The sequence below is a fragment of the Sitophilus oryzae genome, unplaced genomic scaffold (genome assembly GCF_002938485.1).
Source record: "Sitophilus oryzae breed Bouriz unplaced genomic scaffold, Soryzae_2.0 scaffold_149_pilon_pilon, whole genome shotgun sequence".
Lineage (NCBI taxonomy): Eukaryota > Metazoa > Arthropoda > Insecta > Coleoptera > Curculionidae > Sitophilus > Sitophilus oryzae.
In genome coordinates this window covers 1,882,527-1,889,037 of record NW_022146169.1, presented here as the reverse complement: position 1 = coordinate 1,889,037, position 6,511 = coordinate 1,882,527, and positions in this window count along the sequence as shown.

The window sequence follows — 6,511 nt, the reverse complement described above, 5'->3', positions numbered from 1 at the left end:
TTTTTATTATAACTAGTTGAAGCCTGGCGCATCCGCCACGACATCAGGAAAAAAAAATACTTTTTATTTTTTTTAATCAAATGAAAAATAAAAAAATCCGGCGACGACAGTTTTTAGAAGGGCCAATTAGCTATCTTTTAGTAAAAAAAAGCAACTTTCTAGAGCAAGTCGTTACTTCAGTAGAGACGACACAGATAAACATTAGCATATTATATATGTAGATTTTAAAATTTCTCAATTACATATACAGATAATTATGAGTATTCTATATAATTACATTGATAGTTATAAGTTTAGTTTTGAAATAAAACTCTTAAATTTTTAAATACATATTTATTTCCCATCTTTTGGACCCTATACAAGTTATAGCTAAGTACAATTGTCAGGTAATACAATCTTTGTTTGGAATGCTTTTCTGTTTAATTTGAGAGGGCAAGATGGTGGGGTTGGGTATGTAATACAATTATTTTGACTAGTATCAATATCCTTGTTCTTGCACATCCTTACACAATGCAAATTTTAAATTTATTTCGCAGTAGATGCCAGAATCTTTACAGAGGTCCTTAAGAACAAACACGTCAGTACAAATTGATAGTTGTTAAAACTTTCATTGTATAAAATGGTTCAAGAATGCAGTACCCATTAGGATGTTTGTTGTACTTATAATTCTAATCCAACAAATTTATCCAACACAGTTTACAATATTTAAACTAATTACTACTATGGTTTTCAATAATACAATAAAGATATGCATTCCCTGGTCGATTAACAGGTCTACTAAGGCTAGATCAGAGGCTTATTTTAAGACAAAATTCTTGTATAGGTAACACATAAGTATATTAAATTCAATAATTGATATACCCTACAATTTATTACCTAAGACATTATACAATAAACTTATAATATCTTGTAACAAATTAACATCTTGGTTCTTAATATAGTATATATTTGAATATTTATGACGAATAACATTTTCGAAGAGATTCTTAAAATAAATGCAAGAGAAACTTTTTTGTCTTAAAAATAGCATGCTCATAAAATGCTTGGCTGGGTACAAATACATAACAGCTACGCGGCAGATGATTACACTTTAGAACTATTTCATAGTTTTATGACTTTTGTTACTACTTGTTCCCGTCATGTATCTGTAAAAGTATTCTAAAAGTTGTATATGATAGTTGATGATTACAATAGTAATACTACAATAATAAAAGGTATATATTTATTGCAATTTTATAATGTAAATTCGTTTTGAGTTATTTAACTTTTAAATATGCATTGATATAAAATATTGTGTAATCAAATAAAAAATTCATTATAGTTGGTGTAAAAATAATATTTAAGCTTTACTAAATTCTAGACATCGACAACTGATGAATTATTAACTGTATGTCATTAACATACAGGTTGTTAATTTGTTTATTACTCGCGGCAAGAGCTTTGTGGTTGAAATATGGCAACCTCGGCCCGCTCGTCGATAGACGACGCGACAGGACGAGTCGGCAGAAAACCCTATGCATGCGTTCTCAATAGGCAGTGTTGCCATTCTGTTCCCCTAGAAGTAACTGTCCAGTTAACAACCTGTATAGTTGAAGTTATGTTCCTTCTGTGACGTCGTTCTTGTTCAATTTTATGGTATGTTCTGGACTAATGGCGCTATTTCTTTATTTTCGAAGAGTCTTATTAAACACTGTTAAATAACGTGTGGAAAGAAGAATGTTATATTATTGGACCAAAACCAAATACAAGCTAACAGGGTACAAGTTGTAACATTTGTAAATATACTCAGCGTCAGCAGCAGTTTTTTTTAGAAGAATTATCATCTTGTTTATTTTTATTCACCTATCTTAAAAACCATATTTATATCTTAAATATTATCAAATCTTTCATATTACATTATTAAACACTAAAATTTAAGATGTCACTTGACAATAAGGGGCACAGATCATGATATGTTTAGAAAGTGTTGTTTATTTTTCCTCAATTTTTCTTTTCACTAAATATAATCCTATTACCTAAAGCAGAGAAGGCGATTGTGGCTAGTTTATATAACGTTGATAATTTTATCACATATTTATATCTGTCTCTGTTACTTTCAACATATTAATATTGACTTATTAATTTCTCATAATTTCTCATTTCTCTAATTTTATATAAGTTTTTTTTCACTCTTTTAAAATGAAAATATACATTTGGATGTCGATGTACATGATTTTAACGCTCGGTAAGGGTTAATTGAATTTGTGAACGATTAGGATCATTTAGTTCTCTTTGGAAGGATATCCCATATTTTAGAACTTTGCGGACGTAATGTAAAATTTATGCCCAAAGTGCGTTTAGTCCCAATACCTTAGCCTAGGTTTGTCAAAATATATTGATTTTGACATACCATTCATTGTTTTTTGTTTGACATTTGACATCTACTAGAGAATTAATGTCAGTCAGTAGTAGTTTGTGGTAGTAATTGATAGTTATTCTTCCAATCTTAAGCCTAGCACAAGTATTAAGGATAAGACTAGAACTAATATTAGAAGCATGAACTAACTATGAGTGACAGTCGGTTACATAAAATTAAGTGATAACCAAAATACTAATGAATATATCAGCTTGAGGTATCTAATTCATCCGTATTTTATTCTATTACGTTTATATTTTAATTATTTAATTTTTACATTCTCTGGAGATTTAAATAATTTCAGAACACTGCAGCCCTTTAATAGAGAACACCATTAACGGTTATGAAGGTTCGTAAATACACGAGAGTTTAGTTAATATGTTAAAAGTAACTTCACCAAATAAAATGACAGAAAATGTTCATATTTTTTCCTCAAGAATCGATAACCACACACAAATTCGAATAATATAAAACAGAGTTACGACATCGAAAGGTCGGATTGCATAATATATAACAGGTATTTATATTTATTTTTTAATAATTAGTTAAGCTGATATGTTTAATGTAGTCCCCAAAAATGCCTGGATCTCCAGCCTATCTATACTGTGACCCGCACCCACCTTACCAGGACCCGTGATGCAACTATGCTTGTGTCACGAGCCGATTTTAAGCATGCCTGCTCGCATGCTTATTGGACGGAAATACGACGCAGAACGACTACTTTTTCCTTTAATAGTTCAGATTCTTTAACTCTTTGAAATATAACCGTTGACAGAGGATTTTAATTGTTTATAAAAGAAATGCGTCTCATACATCTCTACATTATGCATGCAATACCAAATATTAAAGGTTGTCACATGCTGTTCCAGAAGCTCAGACTTATATGTGTTAACAAAAATAGATATTTCATGATATATATCGTATGTTCACAAATAATTTTATTACTTTTTTCTTTAACTAAGTGACAATTAGGATTATGTGACTTTACAAATTGATAGGGTATGATTGATTAATGTTTCATTAAATATTGTGATAAAAAATACAATTAAGCAAACTTTGGACAATGACATTGATAACACTTAAAATTAAAAAAAAATGGTTACAAACGATATCACAGCAGATAGTAGAATAATATAATATTTGAGTTCGAAATTTAGAATACAATTGTGGTTGAAAACATTAGTATTAACAGCAAAATAAAACATTAATCCACCATAACACACTTTTCTCTTAACCGAACGCACGTTTCGCTAACTATTATCAATAGAGAGTTTCAATCAAGTTCTGCTGATGATGCTAACATGGTTACCGAAGAGCACTTCCAGTGTTAAATGTAATGTGTTTAGGTGTAATATGGTGAATTAGTGATTCATTTTGTCGAAAATAAGTCTTACTTTTATCACTAATTTTCTTCTTAGTTACAGTGACAACCAATACTGATTTATTAGAAGTACAGTGGCGTCATTCTATCACACAGTAAGTGAATTATTTACTGTCAACGAGTCTTTTATTTAAAATCTTTGATAAAAATGTTAAAGAATCTGATATTAAAGAATAATGCAGGCGCTACATATCTGCATTTTGTGCCTTCCAAGGTATAAAAAAGCTCTATAGTTTTTAAACTAATTGACTTATTCATCATCCTATTACAACGCAATGGTATTTAAAGACTTCTTATCCTTGGACAGGCTTGATAAATGTACATCTAGAATGATAGTAATAGATAATATATCACATAAAAGTCACACGAAAAGCACTACGACACTATACTAAAGAGAATTTATATATCGATTTGTCAATCTCTAAATGAAACCGAAAAAAAAAATGTTTATATTCGAACTCTATTTCGGCTGATGCTTGATGTTCGTTAGTAGTTACAAAAAAAACATTACAAAATTATATAAAAATAATTGTTAAGATTAAAAATTAACATCTTTATAAAGTAATACTTATTAAATAAATATATTAATATATATTAGGTCTTTCTACCTAAATTTAAACTTTGGTTAACTAACTCATGTATCCATATTATCTCATTAAACGACATCTCATTTGATAAATGTATTTTTATATTTAATTGACAATTTCTTGAAACATTGTTGTGCTAGTATCAGTAAATCCTTTTCATTTATCATATATTTCTCTAAAAAAAACTGTAATTGTTGTGCTTTATACGGATACACGAGCTTTTATTAAGGTACAGAAAAATATTCTAACCAATGCTAAACTTAACCCTATTTACCTAGATATAATTTTTTTTCTACTTATAATTTCATGCATTTCTTTATTTGCAAGATAACAAATGCTTGGTATTTATTACTATAAGGTAATACTATTAATAATATATATTAAGCAAAAGCGCTATATCGTATTAATTTATCAAAATTAAAATCGATCTATAGTATTTAATGTATGCTTGACGATACCAGATGTTAGTAGATAATGCGGTATAGAAAAAAGCAATAGCATTTTAATTTCCTAGATAGATGTCCTGTAAGAAAGTCACTTTATACGAAAATTGATATGTTTTTTGATGGACTGTCCTCGAGTAACAAAGAGAAAGAGTAAAATTATAAGGTATTTTATTTTTTATACATATACAGAGTGATTTAATGTCAACGAAACATCTTTTACCAGATAAAAGAAATAGTTTTGATTAATTTTTGATATTATAACGTATTAAATTATAAAAACGATACGAAATTTTCACTGTTTTGATGAAATTGATATTGTTGCTAAATATAACAAGTTAAATAAAAATTGTATATCTGGAAGTTTCTATTAATATCTTCAAATAATTCAGAAGATAAATGAGATAAAAACTTATTTGGGTAAATCTGTAAATAGCAACTCAACAGAGTCAAGTCAACATAGAACCACCCTGTATTATAATGAATGTTCATATTTAAAATTATTTTAAAACTTTTTGTATATTGATATCATTTATAAAGTTGAGCCTTTTATGTCTAATAAAATATTATGTCTAAGGTTCATTGGGATAAAGATTTTATAGTGTCATCAATAATGTTCGCCATTATTATTAATGTCATCCACTAGTTTTTTTCGGATAAATGAGACCTTAAAAAAGACCCTCAATTAGAGATTAATATGTTCATTAAACATTTACCAAAAAGTTTTTAATTAGGTATATTTTGAAAATTATATTTAATAACTATTAATTTGAACGCGGGACATAGGTAATTCCATGTAAATTATGAAAAAGTCAAATATTATCTCCCTTATCTTTTATGCAAAAGTTGTATTACACTTTTTTGAAGAGGCGTTAAAGTTATACTATCGTCTAGAATTTTGTTTTATTTGGAATAGGCATCTAAAAGTTATTTGGAAAAATCTACCTTCAAATTATTAAAAATTTATAATACGGCCCAGAGAAAGCTACAATTAAAATACCAGAAAAAATATGATTTTGTCATTGTCAAATTCGATGTCACATTATTTTTGTTTACAAGAACTTATGTGGTTTGAATAGAGTGGTTAATGTTTTTCTGAATTTGAATGATCATCTACAAAAGAATTAGTTGAACGGAGAATAGTATTCGCGGTGTATGACTTCTTTGCTGTTCATTCACATATATCCACAATAATTTAACAAATAAAAGAAATATTTGTAGCGAAAGGAATTTTATTAAACTATACTAATTAATAAAATGTTTACATAATCCCATTCACAGCCAAACAATACCCCAAAGGATTGTAAAATTCACGTCTCACAATACAAAGCAGTTAAGGCGAGAATATTTAGCATTCCACAGAGATGTCGTTTTCAGTCCATATAGATTTCTGTATTTAATTTGCTAATAAAGACGGTTTTTGAGTGTGCTCCACTGGAAGAAGTCGTTCAGCGAAAGAATCTGTGGTCTTTTCCTACTGTATCCCTAATAGACAGGAGTCAATGTTTTACTTTTCTTTAGCATGAAGAATATTTAAGTAATTGTTGTTTTCGGCTTTGGTGAACTATCCTGACATACGATTTTTCTGAGAAAACGAAGTTTATGTTACCTTAAAATGAACTTCTTGAATTCTTTGACTAAAATCTGATGCGGAAAAACATGTTTCACATAAAAAATATCCTTAAAAATGTTGTTATTTGATTTT